Source organism: Cyprinus carpio, chromosome A11, assembly GCF_018340385.1.
Source record: "Cyprinus carpio isolate SPL01 chromosome A11, ASM1834038v1, whole genome shotgun sequence".
In the NCBI taxonomy this organism is placed as follows: domain Eukaryota; kingdom Metazoa; phylum Chordata; class Actinopteri; order Cypriniformes; family Cyprinidae; genus Cyprinus; species Cyprinus carpio.
The window spans coordinates 26665096-26686745 of record NC_056582.1 but is presented as its reverse complement, the minus strand read 5'-3'; the positions used below and the strand labels follow the sequence as shown (position 1 = coordinate 26686745).

Genomic DNA, 21650 nt, shown 5'->3' with positions numbered 1-21650 from the left:
TGACTTCCTGCAAACTCACACACAGAAGTGCTAAAGAGAAGAGCATTGCTGCACACATCTCTGAACTGTAAGTCCTCGACTCACTCACTGACGCATGATGGAGAGAGAAGACGGGACGCCAAACTTCCACAGACTGATCTCAGGTAAAGAAACACCTGTGATTCCATCATCATTATTGATCACCAGACATCTTATGACACTGAATCATTTATTCATGATGATTTTAGACTTCCTCCTCCTGGTTGCTTTGTAGAAATACATTACAACTCTTTGGTTTTGTTCGCTTTAACAGCACTCTTCACAGTGCTTTTAAAATGGCTATCAAAAACCAACAATACTTCTCATTCATAAAAAACATTCTATCAAAATTTCTCTTCAAAATCATCGATGGTTCTCAGTCATAGCACACAATTATTTAAAAAAAGGTTCTTCATCGGCGGCGTTAAAGAACCTTAAACATCCATGAAAACTCTTCAGTGCACAAAAGGATCTTTAGATCAGGGGTTTTCAAGCTGGGTTGGAAATGTTTGGAGTAAATGTAAAACATTTATAAATAAATAAATAAATGAAAATGTAAATACAGTGCATGCATAGTTTCTAAGTAATTCTATTTTCTGACTATATTTTTTTCTCCAAGCACACTGTGCCAGTTCGAAACAACATAAATCTTAAGAAGTACTATTTATTTTGTACATAAAAATATGCACATATATATATATATATATATATATATATGTGTGTGTGTGTGTGCTTGTATATAAAACACTGCAGAAATATTGATTTCCTGGCTTGGAAATGTTACGTAAATAAATATATATATATACAATTAAATAAATGATAAAAATATAAGATTAAAATAAGCAAAAAAATTCAAATAAATAAATAGATTAAAACAAACAAATACAAATTTGAGTGAAATAAGTAAATAAATTTAAATTAAAGTAAATAAATAAAAAGTTATAAATAAATTCATCAGTACAATACTATAACAGTACAGTACTATAATAAGAGAAAAAAAAATTAATAATGTAACCAAATGGAAACTATACAGTCAATATTTGCCAAAAAAAAAAATTTTTTTATATATATTTATAATATTAGTTTTTAACAGTAGAAATTGTGTCTTTATGGAAGAATTGTGGTTTTTAAGGGTTTTTTTTTTTTTTTGGATAGGAGTTCCTCAGCTCGCATTAGGATGATCATATTAGGGTTCATGGCATCTTTAAAGATTGAAAACCCCAGCTTTAGATTTTTTAAATGTTCTTCAGACTAAGAAAAAGTGGTTCTTTTTAAAAACAGATCACCTGAAACCAAAACTGGTTCTTTTGCAGAGATGCCCAAATCTTTTACTATGAAGGGCCAAAAATCAAACATCGACGTCTGTGGGCCAAAAGTAAATGTTGCATTATATATTATTTGTAATTTTATTTTTCACATTTATTACATTTTTAAGTGACTGAAAAAACAACAACATCCAAATCAAAGGTCAGCTCTGGGCCTGGTTTGAGCATCTCAGTTCTAATGCATCGCTGCAAAACCCCTTTATACATCCCAGAGCTTTAACTAATACCTGTCCACCCACTCGCAGCGGAGAGCTGGAGCTCGGATCTGTCCAGCGACTCGTGTGAAACAATAACAAACAGAGACATTACACAAATTGCCGAGCTCACAGGCTCATCGGCGGCTTCACGCAGAAACCATCGCAGATGATCAGAGTCTGCTGGACAGAGTCTCCTGGAACCCCAGCATCCCGCTCCGAAATCTGCCCGTCTGTCTGCAGGACAAGAGAGACATCCGGTGAGACGTCTCAAGATCTTCATTTCATCTTCACACACACTCCTAATCCAGTGCATGTTACATCTTCCCCATCTGAGGATGCTTTTACATTTAGATTGAATTTGTACCTTTTCAGTAGAGCTTTTAGAATTGATTTTTAATGTTTAATTTTAGTTGTGTGACTGTATGTAATGATGCTGGAAAGCACCGGTCAACAGCACTTGTTTTAAATGTGATATAGAAATAAAATGTGTATTGTATTGTACACGCCAAACCACTGGTGAGAACATAGACAGAAAAGAAAGTTGGTTTGTTTATAGTTTTGCTAGTTGTTCATTTTAATAATCAAACTCAACAAAGTCTGCAATTTATTACTTTTTATTGAGTATACTATACTACACTTACTACTTACTATTATACTATATACTTTATACTTACTACTATACTATGCTTTATTGAGTATATTGAGTATATACATGTGTCAAATTGTTAAATGCCAATAAAAAGATTAGAGATAAAATTACATCTAACTCAGCTATAAATTAAAATGCTAATAAATAAATATGCAAACTGGAATTTTTGAGTGGGATTAAATTGAGACAATCTGTAACATTTTTATACTTTTCATTGAATATCCTCCTGAGACCCAGCTACAGTTAGGGCTGTGATGGTGGCAGATTTTTACTGCCGGTGGCATGGTGTTGATATATATATATATATTTATTTATTTATATATCTGTGCTTGCAGCGTGTGCTCTTCAGTTGCATGCACAAAGTCGCCGGTGCATGCTGCCTTTGTGCGTATCCTTTTATATCAAACCAGTTCAGTTCAATTCAAGTTTATTTGTATAGCGCTTTTTTCATTTGATCAGATATAACTGCAGTCCAAAATTATGAGATGCATTATTTGAATGCTTGGCCACAGAGATGTGTCTTTAATCTAGATTTAAACAGAGTGTGTCTGAACCCCGAACATTATCAGGAAGGCTATTCCAGAGTTTGGGAGCCAAATGTGAAAAAGCTCTACCTCCTTTAGTGGACTTTGGGACCTTAGGGAGCGTGATGGATTGTAGCGTGGTATAAGACTAGTTAGTGCATTACAATAGTCCAGTCTAGAGGTCATGAACGCATGAACTAGCTTTTCTGCACCAGAAACAGGTAACATGTTTCGTAGCTTGGCAATGTTTCTAAGATGGAAGAATGCTGTGTTTTTGTAACATGGGAAATATGATTTTCAAAAGACAAGTTGCTGTCTAATATAACACCCACATTTTTGACTGTAGAGGAAGTAACATTACATCCGTCTAGTTGCAAATTGTAATCTACGAGATTCTGTGTAATGTTTTTTGGTCCAATAAGTAATATCTCTGTCTTATCCGAATTTAATAGGAGAAAATTATTGGTCATCCAATCTTTTACATTTTTAACACACTCTGTTTATCTTAGATAATTTAGAAGTTTCACCTGGTCTTGTTGAGATATATAGTTGAGTATCATCAGCATAACAGTGGAAACTAATCCCGTATTTTCTAATGATATTACCAAGGGGGCAACATGTATATTGAAAATAGCAGAGGACCTAGGACAGATCCTTGTGGCACTCCATATTTTACTGGTGATAAATGAGATGACTCCCAATTTAGATAAACAAAGTGGTAGCGATCGGACAGGTAGGATCTAAACCATCTTAAAGCTGGCCCTTGAATACCTGTATAGTTTTGTAATCTATCTATGAGTATGTCGTGATCTATGGTGTCGAACGCAGCACTAAGATCAAGTAAAACTAGCAATGAGATGCAGCCTTGGTCTGACGCAAGAAGCAAGTCATTTGTAATTTTAACAAGTGCAGTTTCTGTGCTATGATGGGGCCTGAAACCCGACTGAAATTCTTCATAGAGATCATTTTTTTGCAGGAAGGAGCACAATTGAGCAGACACAAATTTTTCTAAAATTTTAGACATAAATGGAAGATTTTAAATGGGTCTGTAATTTGCCAGTTCACTAGGATCTAGTTGTGTTTCTTAATAAGAGGCTTAATAACCGCCAGCTTGAATGTTTTGGGACGTGACCTAAAGATAACGACGAGTTAATAATATTGAGAAGCGGTTCTTCTGCTACAGATAACTCTTTCAGTAATTTAGTGGGTACAGGATCTAATAACAAGTTGTTGGTTCAGATGCAGTGATACGTTTATTTAGCTCTTCCTGTCCTATAGTTTTTAAAGCACTGCAGTTTATCTTTGGGTGCGATGGATAAAATTGAAGTATTAGACGCTGTAGAATCTACATTTGTTATTGTATTTCTGATGTTATCTATTTAGACCAATATAATCATTTGGTTTTAGCCAGGTTTCAGTCAAGCAAAGTACATCAAAAACTATTATCTGTGATCATTTCATTTACAATAACTGCTTTGGGTGTGAGTGATCTAATGTTTATGAGCCCAAACTTTAAAAACCATGAAATAAACTACATGCATGCAGTGTCGTGGTCAGTTAAGTCATGGAGTTACCAAAAAGGCGATTAAAGCTGCCTTAAAAAATGTGCATGCATGTCATATATTTTCTATATTTATATATTATATTTATACACGTCTCTAAAATCAGCCCTGTCTCACTCATCTAACACACACCCGATTTAACTCGTCAGCTCGTGTTTATTTTAGCACTTCCGTCAGTGTATACGCAGCCTGCAAAACACTAAGATAAATATCAAAGAAATAATAGTTAAACAAGAAAGTAGCCTAAATAAGAAAGTTAAAAACACACCCTGTCTGACGGACGCGAGCGGCGCAGCGCGACAAAATACTCATTACACTCAGTGATGCTACACGGCAGATGACAATTGCGGTGGCAACCCATAGACATAAATATATAAATATTTATTATGTCTTTGTGGCAAAACCGACCACCGCAGTGACGCGGTTGTCACGGCAACCGTCACAGCACTCGCTACAGTATGGAGTTTTTTGTCCAACCTCATGGAAATATGATAATATTTTGTAATTATCATTTAAATCTGATCAATTTTCAAATTGTTTGTTTTATACAAAGTTTGGTATAAAAAATCCTTAAACCTAAAAATTGATTGGTGATTTTTAAAAAATCCCATTGTTTTTGTCTTTTCATATCTACTCGTGTGATTTTATTTTTTTAAAGAAAAACTGACTTCTGGTGTCTTCTAGAGAGGACATAGCATAACATATGAACAAAATATAATTTTTCAAAAATGTATTTTTCCTTTCTTATGTTTCTTATGCTCTAAACAATGTAATGACATGAAAAACACTAAATTCACCAAGTTTTTTTTTTTTTTCTGGGTCTGACTATTATACAAAGCAAAATAAAGTTTACATTTACATTTAGTCATTTTGCAGACGCTTTTATCCAAAGCGATTTACAATTGGGGGATACATAAAGCGATTCTTCTTAAAGAGGCAAACAGGAACTGCTTGTAATACCAAGTTTTAGACATTGTTCAAATAAGTAAAAGATAGAAAGAGAAGGAATAAATAAAGAGAAAGACTTTTTTCTTTTTTTTTTCTTTTTTTACGATGAAGTCAAGTAGCTTTGAAACAGTTGAGTTTTCAGCTGTCGCTTGATAAAAATTGTCAGGGATTCAGCATTCCGGATAGGGGTGGGAAGATCATTCCACCAGACAGGAACGGTGAATGAGAATGTTCTGGAAAGTGATTGTGAGCCTCTCTGTGATTAGCTCACTAGTGGATCTCAGACTTCTGGAGGGGATGTATATTTAGCGGAAGTAAATTTATAGAAGTGAGTGGAAGTAGACAGGTGCTGAGCCTGTGGCTATTCTATACGCAAGCATCAATGTTTTGAACTTGATGTGAGCCGCAACCAGTAGCCAGTGCAAGGAGATAAAGAGAGGTGTAACATGGGCTGTTTTGGGCTCATTGAAGACCAACTGTACCGCTGCATTCTGAATCCTTTGTAGAGGGTTGATTGTGCTTGATGGAAGTCCAGCCAGAAGAGCATTGCAGTAGTCCAGCCTAGAAATGACAAGGGCCTGGACAAGAAGTTGTGCCGCATGCTTCGTTAGAAAGGGCCTGATCTTGGGTCATCTGATTGAAATGAGAGATAGAGCTGTGTGTCATCAGCATAGCAATGGTAGGAGAAGCCATGCGCCTGTATGATGGGACCCAGTGATGTTGTGTAATTGGAGAAGAGGAGGGGTCCAAGAACTGATCCCTGAGGAACCCCAGTGACCAGTTGATGTGCTTTGGAGACCTCCCCTCCCCAAGCCACCCTGAGATAGGATTCAAACCAGCGAAGTGGAATCCCTGCGATGCCCAGTGATGAGAGGGCAGACAGGAGGATCTGATGATAGACAGCATCAAAAGCAGCAGATAGATCCAGCAGAATAAGAACTGATGATTTGGAATCAGCTTTTGCAATCCGCAGGGCTTCCGTGACTGACAGTAGCACAGTCTCAGTTGAATGGCCACTCCCGTAACCTGACTGGTTAGCGTCCAGTTTGTTGTTCTGTGAAAGAAACAATGATACCTGGTTGAAAACAACTCTTTCAATGGGTTTCTGCTATGAATGTAAGGAGAGAGACAGGTCTGTAGCTATCTGTAAGTGAAGTGTTTAATGTAGGTTTCTTGAGCAGTGGGGTTACAGAGCCTGCTTGAATGCAGTGGGGAAGGTGCCTGTGAGGAGAGACGTATTGATGATGTGTGTGAGGGCTGGTAAGAGTGTAGGAGAGATTGCTTGGAGGAGGTGTGAGGGGATTGGGTCTAAAGGGCATGTTGTAGGATGGCTGCAGTGGAGAAGTTTTGATACTTCTGCCTCAGTGAGGGGACAGAAGGAGAAGATGGGAGTTTTAGCACTGGGTGTGGTTGTTTTGAGGTCCTGTTTGTGTTGGGCTGAGAAGTGACTACTGATTGTTCTGGTTTTGTCTGTGAAGAATGTGGTGAAATCATCAGCTGTTATAGAAGTCGTGGGAGGTGGGTGGAGGGGGACAGAGGAGAGAATTAAATGTTTTAAAGAGATTACATGTGTCTGGAGCACTGTTGATCTTGTTGTGGAAGTATGAAGATTTGGCTGATACATCCTCAGGTCTGATGGATCTTTTGATTTGCACCATTTTCTCTCTGCTGCCCTGAGTTTGGTCCGATGCTCACGAAGAACATTGGATAACCAGGGGTTAGAAGGGGCAGCCCATGCTGGCCAGGAGGAGAGAGGACAAATATCGTCTAGACAAGAGGTTAAAGTAGAGCATAAAGTGTCAGCTACTGCATTCACACCCAGAGATGAGAGATGGGTAGGTGAGGGAAGAGAGGAGGATACTACGGAGGAAAGATGGAGGGGGACAGGGAGCGTAGGTTTCGTGTGTTGGGGTTGGTGGCACACAGGAAGCAAAATGTATTTTATAAATTAAGTTTAATTTAAAATTAATTTTTTTTTTTTATACTTTTCATTAAATGAAGTATTATTGTCTTGTTAAATAAATACAAATAATCAATATTAGAAATAAAATTAAATAAAATGTAAATCAAGCCCTAAATTAAAATAATAAATAATAATAATATCAATATACAAACTGGAACCTTTTTTACTTTTCATTGAATGTACATTACGCATTGTCTTGATAAATACAAATACTACAAGACTAAAATAAAATAAAATCTAACTCAAAACTATATTTTAAATGCTAAATGTTAAATGCTTAAATTAAATAAATTCAAGATATATAAACTGACATCATATTTCTTTTCCCTCTCAATAAACTATTTTCATTGATGAACAGACAGTTCTTGAAAATCCTAATATCACAATCTCATTCATGAGTTAATGTAATACTTAATACTGTTAATTAAAAAAATTGCAATTATGAAAAAAAATTCAATTATCTTTTAATTATTTTTTTCCATGGCAGTTGTGAGATTTATACTCAGAAACCAGAAAAAAAAAATGACAAAATAAACACCATCAGACGTAGACATCAAAAATTTCAGACTTTTGACCAGCAGTTTGTGCCAATCAGAGACCGGCAGCATCTGCAGAGACGCAGCATTGGCTACTGGGACTCCTGGAGGCAGAGCCAGCAGAAAACAAGGCGGCGCTTAAAGGAGCATGTGGGCGGGGTGAGTGTATTGCATTTACCTTAGAAAAACACGCTCAAAAAGATTAAACGTAACTGAAGCTATTTTTCCATCCAAGTTACGAATTAAATGCACAGAATTGGGATATATCCATAAAAACATTTGTGAATAAGGCACCTGTTTCCTATGGATAAATAATATATTCCGGACTTTTTTCAAAAGCAATTGCAAATTGTATTTTCAATTGCGTTTCCCATATGTGGACGCATAGATTGTGACATAGCCTAATCCAAATGCAATTGCAAATCTTGCATTTACCGTTTGCATTTCTGCTTTCGCGAACGCCACAGTGACATCCATATTTCAAATGAAAGGCAAAGTCCATTTGCAACTGTATTTCCCATGTCTTACGAGTTATGATTAATTTTCTTTATTTAGTGGAGGAAACGAGCTTCCATAAGTAGCCCACAAGGTGGGAGTATTGTATTGTATTATAGCAAGAGATCCATGATGATGATATTCTGCTGTGTTCTTCAGTGATGAGCGCCAATGTATTCTTTTAGGCAGCGGCTATTTGCACTAGGTGTAAATAGCATATTTTCTTAGCGATAGATGCTATTTACACTAAGTGCAAAAAGCAATGGTTTCTCTTTACACTAAGTGAAAATAGCAGTTTATTTTTTTAACGATGTGCCATTTACACTAAGTGCAAAATAGCTATAGATTATATTTACACTATGTTAAAATAGCAAGATTTCTGCTATTTATACTACTTATTTCAAATATGTGCAATTATCTGCACCTCTGTATTGTAGTACATTATAAAACAGTACGCAATAATAAACTTAGTGAGTGTAAATTATCACTTTAATTAAAATTTTTAAAATGGATGCCACCTTACTGGGGACAATAAAGCCCTCCCTAACCCTACCAATATTATTTTCAACTTATTATTTCCTTAATTTTTATTGAAAAATAAATGTCTTTCCGATATGATATGATATTTGAAAAGGAAGAAAAATGTTTGGCAAAAAGGTGGATGTGAACTCGGGGTCGATTGTGGTCAAAAACGCACACACTTTAATCACTAATCCACTACAACTGATTCTGGCTTGGTGTCGTTTATCAGTGTTAACTATCTCAATCACATGTTGGTGGGCGATAGTGTAAGTAGTCTCTGACAACAAGGCAGGCTTGCACTTAGTGTAAATAGACACTGATTCTTTTAACATTATATCAAATGTTGCAACAGCTGACATGAGGGCTTATGCATGTGTTCGTTTGTAAATAAAGGCTAACAAAATTTAATCCACAGCACACACGTCTCAACCTTATGATATAAAACAGGACAAAAGCTATTTAAGTCCTCTCTGTATAGCCTACCACTTTTACACTATGCTCCAGCTACATTTTTATTTCCATACTTTTGAATTACTTCTCTATAAAACAGTTTAAAATCACCCAAAGAAGCAGGACTTTTTATATACAACTCTAAGACAAAATTGCGGAGGAATGACAACAGTTTTCAAGCCAGGATGTGCTATTAAATAAAATGTTTAAGGTGGGGCTCAACAAAAGGTGTATTTGCATGCACATTGTAGATATGCTATAAACGCATTTGACTAGTCAAATTGTTAATTCCAGATATCTACATTGCAATTACGCCTAGTCACAAAGCTAAATGCAGATATCTATAAATAGTTCTTCCTAGTCAAAAATTGGAATATCCATAATTAAATTGCAGATATCTTTAAATGAGTTTTGAATAGTCATAATTCCAATTCAAGATAACTTTAAATATGATTGCCTAGTCAAAATTCCAATTCAAGATATCTACAAACTGTAATTTGACTAGTCATAAATGAATTGCAGATATCTACAAATGTATTTTGGGATATCTTTACAAATTTTTAATCTAAAGATATCTTAAATTGTATTTTGACTAGTCAAAAACTCAAATTGAAGATATCCGAAAATGGAAGTCAATGGAATATTATGACTAGTCGTAATAGAATTGTAGATATCTTCAATGCATATTATGACTTGTCATAATTACATTGTAGATATCTTAATTCCAATTACAACGAGTCATAATTGCAATATAGATATCTGGAATTACAATTGTGACTATCTGAAATTGTATTTATGGATAGTCAAAATCAAGTTTCAAATGTTAAAACGGGCTGCCATACGAAAAACTAGCCTTTTAGATGCTGTGCAATGAGATCGGTCTGTTGATTGGTCCAGTTTTATGCCGTCCCATCGCAAATTCATGTCTTTTTGGACGCGCATTAAGGAATAAAATGCGCATTTTCATCGTAGTTATGCACGTTTTCTTACCAGATACAAAAATTTATCCTACTTAGTTTTTTCATGCCCGTTTTTAAAATTTATGCGCATCTTGGCGTTCCATACAGGGTTGTATATGCGATATCCCAAAATGTGCATAGAAACCGTGGTGATGGGTGGTGTTGTCTGCAGGTATGAGTATGTAATCGTATGTGATCTGCTGCACAGGCTCAGTTTGGGGTCGGGGTGAAGGCGTACTTCGTGTTACTGCGTTACCTGCTGTGTCTGAACTTCAAAACCGCTGTACTGCAGTCATTATCATCGGATCGGTGCTGACGCCGACTCTGGTGTCCAGAGCACAGGACTCAATACTCACAGTGAGACCAGCCGGACGATCTTACACATGATGCACTGATACTCATCTCATCTGGGACCATAGTCACAGACATTTGATCTTACCACTAAGAGTTTCCTAGAGAGAAGTAAAAAGTTTTTTGTAGCTAAGAGTTTTCTCTTAAAAACATTTTCACAAAGCTGCTGAGACAGGAAAATAGAGAAGTCTTAAGCTCAGAGTGAGGGGGGCGGGGTACTCATTGCAATGGGTGGATGACAGCATGCTTATTAACTATGCACACAGTGATTGGCTGATAGTCTCTGTCAGCTGAGTTATTCATAGAGAAATATTGTTTGTATGTTGACCATATTTAAATAAAAGGTTTAAAAATAAAAGGTCTGTAATTGCAAACCTCAAATTTAAAATGTAGGGCTTAATTGTCAGCATCTCACATGTATGCTTCTCGTAAACAATTAGTGAATGTGTATATAAACAGCTCTTTTAATTAACAGAGTAGAATAAATCAGGGCTGATAGTGAGACATGCAGACGCAATTGTCTAACAGAAAATGAAAACAGAATTTGTACTGAGTATAAAATCAGAAGTGAGGGAAAAACGTCTAAACAAAGGCGAACCTTGTAAAAGCACAATTACTTTGTTTTTATGTTTCTCAGAATAAAATGGCCAGCAACACAGCATGTTATGAATTAGTTTGTGGCTTGGTCAGTAATGGACATCCAGGAGTCATGCTTCACTGCTCCTAACTTTGCACAGATTTAGGAGCTAGTTTTGAGCGCTACAACACTTTGTGACCTTACTCTTAGAGCAAAAAATTGAGGACTTGACACACCTATTACTATCTTTAAGATCTGATCCTAAATCGGCGTGTGTGCAAGCTTAACTTTTAGACTGAAGATGTTTGTGAACAGGTGCCATGCTCTCCAATAAAAACTTGATCGATTCTTTCAGATCTCAGGGAATTCAGAATTCTATGGTCCAAAGCAGCTTTTTTCGAGTCGGTAAGTGTAATTTATTATGGTATAAATTATATATATCTATATATATATATATATATATATATACTGAGCATGTAAACGAGATCCCTGTCAATTATTTACTACACATAAATTTACACGACTACAACAATCTACATCATACTCTCTATCACTAAACAATATCCCTTTCTTTCATTTCCTATACCCGATTCCTAACCTCTCCAGTGTTTCATAGTTTCTAGTCTTTAACACCATGCACTCTCTTTCTCTCTCTAAACACTCTCTCTTGTGTTCTGGGTCGGTTCTGTGTGTTTTCAGGGTGTTCTTGAAACCTCTCCAGTGTTTCATAGTTTCTACACTCGCGGGTCTCTTGATTTAGATTGTCTAAACACTCCAATCCTCTTTTTCCTTGGCATGATCTCTGTCCTCGTCCTCAGCATCATCATGGTGGTCCACAGGTCAGATCATTTACCTTTGAGCTACTAAACAAATTAAGTTTTGGCAGCTTCTTGTGGCAGCCTGCATGTGCTGCTCTTGACCAATAAGTGTTAACCATAGACTCTATCAAGGGCAGAATGTTTAATATTAAAGAACTATTTCTACTCATCTCATAGTTTGCAAATGCTGTTCAAAGAGTTTAAGAGCTATTGAACATTTATATACACACATCTATCTGTGGCATCATTTCTCATCTGATTTATAGTGAATGACTTCATTAATACAAACTCCATAAAGGGACATGGTGATGGGAAAAACACAAGACAGGTGAGGGAAAAAATCTAATTTCAATGCTTTTGCATTCGTAAAAGTTTCATGTTTCACTGAGAAACTTTGCACTCCCTCACAAAACTTTTGAGAATGCAAAGTTTCTTGGGGAACACAAAGGTTTGTGAGCAGATGTTATGTTTCCCAGGAAATGCTACATTTTTACAAGTGAATCAGCAAACGTAAAGTTTCTCAGGAAACGCAAAAGATTTATGAGCAAATGTAAAGTTTCTCAGGGAATGAAATTTTTTATGAACGCAAAAGATTTATGAGCAAATGTAAAGTTTCTCGGAACGCAAAATTTTTATGAGCAAATGTAAAGTTTCTCAGGGAACGCAAAAGTTTTCTGAGCAAACGTAACGTTTCTCATGGAACGCAAAAGTTTCATGAGCAAACGTAACGTTTGTCAGGGAATGCAAAAGTTTTATGAGCAAACGTAACGTTTTTCATGGAACGCAAAAGATTTCTGAGCAAACGTAAAGTTTCTCATGGAACGCAAAAGATTTCTGAGCAAACGTAAAGTTTCTCAGGGAACGCAAAAGATTTCTGAGCAAACGTAAAGTTTCTCAGGGAACGCAAAAGTTTTATGAGCAAACGTAAATTTTCTCAGGGAACGCAAAAGATTTCTGAGCAAACGTAAATTTTCTCAGGGAACGCAAAAGATTTATGAGCAAATGCAAAGTTTCTCAGGGAACGCAAAAGATTTCTGAGCAAACGTAAATTTTCTCAGGGAACGCAAAAGATTTCTGAGCAAACGTAAAGTTTCTCAGGGAACGCGTTGAGATTTATGAGCAAACGTAAATTTTCTCAGGGAACGCAAAAGATTTATGAGCAAATGTAAAGTTTCTCAGGGAACGCAAAAGATTTATGAGCAAACGTAAAGTTTCTCAGGGAACGCAAAAGTTTTATGAGCAAACGTAAAGTTTCTCAGGGAATGCAAAAGTTTTATGAGCAAACGTAAAGTTTCTCAGGGAATATAAATTTTTTATGAGCAAATGCAAAGTTTCTCAGGGAACGCAAAAGATTTATGAGCAAACGTAAAGTTTCTCAGAGAACGCAAAAGATTTCTGAGCAAACGTAAATTTTCTCAGGGCAACGGGAAAAAAGATTTATGAGCAAGAGCAAAAATTATCTTACAAAGCAAAAGAAAAATTATCAAAAGCAAACTTTCACAACGAAAAAAAAATATTAACAAACAAAAAGAAACTAAAACAATGAATGAAAAATATTTTAAAACCAAATGTAAAGTAAAACATTTAACATAAAAGTTTAATGAACAAATGTAAAGTTTCTCAGGGAACAAAAGTTTGGAGCGCGAACAGCAAGTTTCTTGGGGGAATGCAGAAGTTTTGCGAGTGAGCACAAAAGCATTGAAATTATGATTTTTTTCTCTCATCTCATATTTTTTCATCACATGTCCCTTGGTACACTGATGTCTGTTGTGCTGCTCTCTTCAGGACGGTGGTCGGCTACAAACACTCGTGGCTCACAGGAAATCGCTTCAGTTCCAACTTAAGTTACAAGGTCTTCTGTGGGTGGGATTTCTGCATCCAGAACCCTCAAGCAGCGTCACTAAAACACAACTTCATCAGGAACGAACTCAAGGTGAGAAGTCATGTCAGTCTCATAGAGAGTGAGTTTATAGATGGGTAAGCATACAGGAACATTATTCCCACTGGATGACCTCTGACCTCTGCTCCAGATGGATCTAGAAGAGCAGACGTTTCAACAGAGAGTCCAGCAGCGAACGCTCAAACACTGGGTTCAGCTCATCTTCCTGCGGGTCCTTCTGAACTTCCTCGTGCTGGTTCTTCTGGGCAGCGCATTCATTCTGATATATTTTGCCATAGAATGGTCACAAATTAAGGTACAAATATGAAGTAAAATGATTGAAGCAACTCTATGCAACTTTTAGTAGTTGAAGCATAAAACTGCAAGTTACTTGCGGAAGAACACTGTTTTGTTCACTAAGTGAATTACGATATATACTATGTATGTTTGGTTTCTATAATGGCTAATATCCAGGCATCATTCTCTCTCTCTTCATTATTTAGTGTGAGAATCATTGGACTGTGTGTCTGATGTTGGAGTATCTTCCTCCGATCACAATGACGACAATAAACTACATACTTCCACATGTTTTCAGTAAGATCTCAGAGTTTGAAGATTACTCACTCACCATCCAGCTGAACCTCACCCTAATCAGGTCAGACAGGTCATGCACTTTGACCTCTGATGTGTTATATTTACAAGTTTCTGTGGTGTTAAACTTATGTGCATATTAACTCCATGTGCAGGAGCATTTTCCTAAAGTTGGCGTCTTTGGGAATCTATCTGTTCTTCTTCATTAATGCTCAAGCACCTCAAGAACAACACAAGGTTTGTTTAGAAGGAAAAAGTTTTTTTCTCCTATATTCTCCCAGCAAATAATCTGCAAAGATGCCAGTCTGTAATTAAAGCTCTTTAGACTTTTTGGGTGACAACTATATATACTGTTTATATATATATTATTTTACTTTCTTTATTATATTGCATCATTTAACTTTCTGTTTTTCTTATATTAGTGTTATTTTTTATCTCTTACTGTGTAATTCCTGTGTATGTCTGCGCCATGTCTGTATTTGTGTGTAAACATACTTGGCAATCAAGCTCTTTCTGACTTCTGACTTCTGAGCTATTGACTCATTTGTTACAGTTTGTATTTCTCCTGATGTATTTGAGGAGAAACATGACAGTGTTGATACTGGAATGAAACAAATGAGATCTCCTTTATTGGTTTTATCAGTGTAAAGAGAATGCGTTTGGGAAGGAGATGTACAAACTGACCATCTTTAACCTCCTGGAATGTTTCTTCAATGCATTTTTTGTGGCCTACCCAAGAACGTGAGTTATTAATATTTTATATAACCCATTTAATACTGTACTGAACATTTAGATGTAAAAGTCCCGTCTGAGATTTTAAGTCAATACCATCATAATTTAACAGCGTATTTGCATGTTCACAGTTCTCTGGTGTCAGTTACTGTCCATATGACATGCAGGTTTATTTTTATTTTTTATTTTTTTATTTAGCAAAAGTTTTGCGAGCAAACACAAACACCACAAAGTTTCTTACTGGAACACAAAACTTCTGTTGGTGAACACAATGTCTCTCGGGGAAATACAACGGTTGCAACCAAATGCAAAACTTTTGTATTCAACTAGAAAATTTTGTATTTGGTTGCAAAAGTTTTGCGAACACAGAGTTTCTCGGGGAATGCAAAAATTCTGCGAACAAGCAAACATTTTTGCGAGTGAACACAAAGTTTGTCGGTGAACACAAACGTTTTGCAAGTGAAAGCAAAGTTTCTCAGGGAAATAAGAGTTTAGCAAGTGCTAAGTTTCTCAGGGGATGGGAAAAGTTTTTTTAATTTTTTTTTTCAAGTGAACCCAAAGTTTTCCAAGCAAATGTTTTGTGAGCAAAGAAAGTTCCTCTGTGTAACGTGAAAGTTCTGTTTTATGTTACTCACATACCCTAGTTTGGGGGACTCTGCTTTAGCAAATGACTGTATCTCATCATAGGTTATTTGTGGAGAGGTTTCCTTCCTCGAATCTGGCACAGATATTAGGCAAGCAGCAGTTTGAGATCTCCTCCAATGTTCTGGATCTGGTCAACAGTCAGACGGTCACATGGGTCGGTGTGTTTTACTGTCCTCTACTGCCGGCCATCAGCGCCATCAGGCTCCTGTTCCTCTTCTATTTCAAGAAGGTTTGATTTACTTCAGTACATGAATTGGTATATATAAATATATATATATATTACTGTTCAAAAGTTTGGTTTCAGTGAGACTTGTAATGTTTTTTAAAGAAGTCTCTTCTGCTCATCAAGGCTGCATTTATTTGATTAAGAATACAGAAAAAACTGTAATTGTGCAAAATGTTATTACAATATAAAATAATGGTTTCTATTTTAATATCCTTTATAATATAATTTATTTCTGTGATGCAAAGCTGAATTTCCATCATCGTTACTCCAGTATAAAGTGTCACATGATCTTCAGAAATCATTCTTATATGATTATTTATTATTAGAATTATCAACAGTTGTGCTTACAAATATTTTTTAGGAAACTGCAATATTTTTTCAGGATTCTTTGATGAATAAAAAGTTAAAAAAGAACAGCATTTGTTCAAAATATAAATATTTTCTAACAATATTAATCTTTGCTATCACTTCTTAACAATTTAACACATCCTTGCTGAATAAAAGTTTTAATTTCTTTCAAAAAAGAAAGAATAAAAGTGTACTGACCCCAAACTTTTGAACTGCAGTGTATATTGTTAGAAAAGATTTCTATTTTAAATAAATGCTTTTCTTTTTAACTTTTTATTCATCAAAGAATCCTGAAAAAATCTATAGGTTTTCAAAAAAATCTGAAGCAGCACAACAGTTTCCAACACTGATAATAAATTAGCATATTAGAATGATTTCTGAAGATCATGTGACACTGAAGACTGGAGTAATGATGCTGAAAATACAGCTGCGCATCACAGAAATAAATTACAGATTAATGCATATGAAAATAGAAAAAACATTATTTTACATCATAATAATTTTTCACAATATTAAAATTTTCCTGTATTTTTGATCAAATAAATGCAGCCTTGATGAGCAAAAGAAACTCCTGTAAAAACATTAAGAATCATTCTGATCCCAAACCAAAGCACAAATTTTTTACAATTTCTATTTCTGTTAGTTCACAGTGGTGCGGTGCTGTGTTCCGCCTCAGAGAATGTTCCGGACAGCCAGTTCATCTGTTCTCTTCCATTTCATGCTGTTGTTGGGTCTCTTCATGGCTGTGATCACATTAGTTGTCAATATCAACAGGTACTAGCCAATGCTGATCAATATTTATAATATAGTGCAGCTTAAGGCAAGACACTACAGGCAAAACAATTGTTTATTCATATATGTTTTTTTTCTATTTTCATTTCATAACATGTCTTCTTTAAGACTAGTGGAAAGAAAACACCAAAAAATAAACATTTAAGTGTAATTAATCTATTTGCATATGTAGATTTAAATTCTAATACATATCTTCAAAAGTTTTTTGTCCATTTCAGCAGCACTTGCATACACCAAACTTAGCAGTTTTATTCCTCTCTATATTCTGAAGGGTTTTACTGAGGGGTTTGTTCATAGATCATTCACAATGATTTATTCAACATTTTATTCTTAACAATATGATGATTTTTCTTTCTGGCTGTTGACAGTATTTTCTGAATTATGGAGGGATATTTTGCCTCCATAACTTGTCTTCTTTCAGACTAGTGGAAAGATAACATCCAAAATACAAGTGTTTATTTTATTACACTATCTATTTGCATCTGTAGATTTCAATTACAATACATATCTACGTACATATCTAAGTCGCTTAAAAGTTGTTTTCTCATTCTGAGTTTTTTCTCCACTTCAGCAGCACTTACAAACACCAAAATTTACAGTTTTATTCCTCTCTATATTCTCAAGGATTTTACTGAGGGGTTTGTACATATATCAATCACCTGAGTTTTTATTCCTAAAACCATGTTGAAACTGTATTTTTTTCTGTATGTTTCAGATTATTTTTTGATTTATGGAGTGATAAAAAGAAAAATCCAAAATCCCTTCTGTAAAAACCTTCAACTTTAATATGGCAACAAAATGAAATAAGAATTTTTAATCTGGCTTTATCCAATGTTCAGAATTATTTCCTGAAATTGTATGCGAATTAATGCATATTTAATGCCAGAATGCCAGAATTTATGAAAACTTGTAATACAAAACACGTGTCTTAATATACTGTCATTAATCAACTGGGGAAAGCTATCTATATTCATCTGTGCTGCCTTAATAAAAGAAAATGAGACATTAAACACCTATTCTCTAAATATTAACTCTGCAATCACTTGTAATAAGTGACCTTATACTAGCGTGAGGTTTCTCACACATTCATGAACCTTATCATCTTCTCCTCTGAGGTTTGTTCCGGGAGGCTGTGGCCCGTTTGAAGGAAACAAAATCACATTGAAATAAAACGGGGCTGAAGCTACTCAGCAAACAGTAACTTAAAAACTTTCTCCTCATTTAAAAAAGTGCATGAAACTAAACTGCTGCAAGGACTTGATCTGAAGCTACTCAGCAAACAACTGTCCATGTGCTTATAAGTGTCATGAAAAACTGCTTTTGGTTGTAATATAAATGAACATCAGGGGGGAATAAAATAAATTCACCAAATGTATGACATGAGTCTTTTAAAGTTGAGGAAGAGGCAAGATTTGCACTGATTTCATCTGCATTTCATCCTCTATTCAGAGCTTTATTTTCTGTACCTCTTTTTATTTCAGTAACACTCTGTCTGTGTATCCTGTGGCTCAGTGGTAGAGCTGCCAGGCTGGGGCAAATGTAAAAGGTCGCGGGGTTCAATTCCCAGAGAACACACATACTGGTAAAAAATTTAATAAATGTATAGCCTGAATGCACTTTCAGTCGCTTTGGATAAAAGTGTCTGCTAAATGCATAAATGTAAACTGACCTCTGGGTTTATTATATCAGGTCAAAGTTCACCTAAATGTCAGTTTAATTAGTAAGGCCTGTTTACACCAGTAATGATTGTGATCTGTTTATTACAGGCGTTCTGCAGTTTTTGCTGTATGTCACTTTAAATGCTTTTAAAGTCTAATGGAAAAGCTCTTGGTCAGATTATTAATCACACATAATATAATAATTTTGTTATCTTTAGTGTGTGTATTTCAGTTAATTTGATAATATATTCTAACAATAAAGTGTTATATTAGTATCATTGATGTACTATTATTAGTTTTTGTTAATATTTTGATTTAGATTTTATTTTATTTTTTCAGTTTTCATTTTAAATTTTAGTTAAAGCTTCAGTAATTTTGTTTTGTTTTTGTCAGTCTAAAAATAAAAATAATTAAAATCCTTTATAACTAATTAAAAAATATGTATATATATGTATATATATATTTACTTTAAGACAAATTAAAAAACAAGAAAATACAAAAGACTTGGCTGAAATAAAATAATTTAAAAAAAATTTAAAAATATTTTATTGCAGTATTTTCAAGTAATGAATCTATTTTTATGGTTTTAGTTTTAGCTAATGATAATAACCTGTGTTGCTTCGAGTGACAGAGATGAAGCTCATTATCTCTGACAAACACATGATTAGATTGACCGGCATTGCGCTGATATCACACACACACACACCACACCACACACCACACACAGTCAGTATTCGAGTGAACGCCTATATGATGGCCGGAAGCCTCCATTTCCTCCTCCTGTCACTCTGTGGTGAGTTACTGAAATATTTATGGATTTATTTATCAGTGAAATACTTCATTTACTCATAAAGTTCACAGTAAACGTCACTTATTGTATACTCACTGGATTCTCCTTCTGTGTTTCAGTTTTGTTGGAACCTGTGACAGAAATCGGTACTTCTATTTATTATTTATTTCACTCATCCTGACCATAACCCTTTTGTTTGTTTTTTAAGCATGTACTTTTTGTATTTAGCCCTATAGTTAAGATTTATTTATTTTAACATAAAATTTGCATATAAACTTTCCATCCATTTGAATTACACAATGTTAACATAATTGAACTTGAAATGTGATGGTTATTTGTCACACGTAAGTAAAACGAGAATGAGTTCATGTATAGTACTAATAGACTGAATATGTTTTAAAAGCACATATAATCAGGTTTTTATATTTTAAACCTGTTCAATCTATGTTCAAACTTTTTAATTGATAAAACTTAATTTCTTTCACAATTAACATATTTGTGCTGATTCTAAGCAATCAAAATAAATGCATTATGAAACTGATTAATTTTTTTGTTGTTTCGCAATTAACATATCTATGCTGAATCTAAGCAACCTAAATTAATTTTATTTTCTTTTTTTTTTTTACTTTTACTATTGCAATCAAATAGATGCACATGCCTAATAATAAACTAAGCCATGATTCATTTTTGGGATATTTTACGCAATGATCTCTATGCAGGTGGTTTGCTTCTGAAACCAGTTCTGTCTGGACCCAGTGAGGCCTATGTGAGATCTGAAGTTCAGTTTGACTGTGCAGTTCCAGGCTGGTCTTCACCCTGACCTTTGAACTCCGGAAGGATGCAGGGGACCTTATTGCAGCAGAAAACAACGTCAAAGTCACCTTCACCCTACAGGTCACCGAGGGGTCAGAGGGCGAGTACTACTGCAGACTGACCGCCGGAGGTCAAACCAGCAACTCGATCCACTTCCAAGCAGTGAGTGAGTACAATGTGTGAATTATCATATTAAGGAGTCATGAACTGCCTCTGTTTTTTATTTTGTACTGTCTCTGAGGTCCAATGTTATCAGATTTTTACATCAAAAACATCATAATTTAGAGATAATAGGCTATTTCTCTGTGGCTGTTACGCTCTGTTTAATAGGCGTGGTGGATTGTGTGATGTAGACGCGATGTAGATCGGTGGGCGGGCTAAAAGGCAATATGTAGAATTAGGTGGGCGGGGCAAACAGAGAGAGCTGTATTATCGGTGGGCGGGGCTAAACAGGCAGCGATATAGAATCGGTGGGCGGGGCTAAACAGAGAGCGCTGTATCATCGGTGGGCGGGGCTAAACAGGCAGAGATGTAGAATCGGTGTGCGGGGCTAAACAGAGAGTGCTGTAGAATCGTGGGGCGGAGCTAAACAGGCAGCGATGTACATCGATGGGAGAGGCTAAGCTAAGAGTGCTGTACAATTGGTGGGCGTGGGCTAAACAGAGGTGCTATAGAATCGGTGGCGGGGCTAAACAGGCAGCCATTAATATGTGGGCGGGGCTAAACAGACAGTGCTGTAGAATCGGTGGGTGGGGCTAAACAGGCAGCGATTAAGAATCGGTGGTCAGAGCTAAACAGACAGTACTCAATCATTTTCGTCGGAGGGGGTGCTTATCCCACTATACATCATTAGCCACTTTTTCAATGAAATACCAGGAACAATTTGTCCCAGAACCTTTTTTCTGCAGATCTGTTGCTGTCTGCGTTTCCATCGCAGTCTAAGGTACCAAAGATTAGGCTAATAGTCTAGTGATGTAGGTCTGCATGCACTTCTCAATACCACGTAAGCAAATTTCAGCTGGAAACCACGTGGAGCTCACGTTTCCTAAATCAGCGAAGCACATTTTCAAATAGCCTGTCTTTATAAATGAACTGCATATTTGAGTTTAAAATAATTACATTCTCACCTGAAATACTTTTAAAACTACATTTTATGACACAATAACAGTATTATTAAAAAAAAAAAAAAAAAAAAAAAATGAATAATGGTTTGTTGAAATACAAGCTGCGTGAACTCAACCATCGGCATCAGCCCAATCCGCCCCCAAAATCCCGGACCTTT

The 21650-nt window shown here is 35.6% G+C and overlaps 1 long non-coding RNA gene and 1 pseudogene across 1 annotated transcript; both read left to right on the top strand.

The window, feature by feature from the left end:
• Positions 1-97: 97 nt before the first annotated feature.
• On the top strand, positions 98-18277 carry LOC109072732 (annotated as a pseudogene).
• Positions 18278-19486: 1209 nt separating this feature from the next.
• LOC122146729 lies at positions 19487-20372 on the top strand. The gene is made up of 3 exons (XR_006161251.1): positions 19487-19558; positions 19675-19701; positions 20275-20372. It is a non-coding gene; the product is annotated as an uncharacterized LOC122146729 (long non-coding RNA).
• The last annotated feature ends 1278 nt before the right edge of the window (positions 20373-21650 follow it).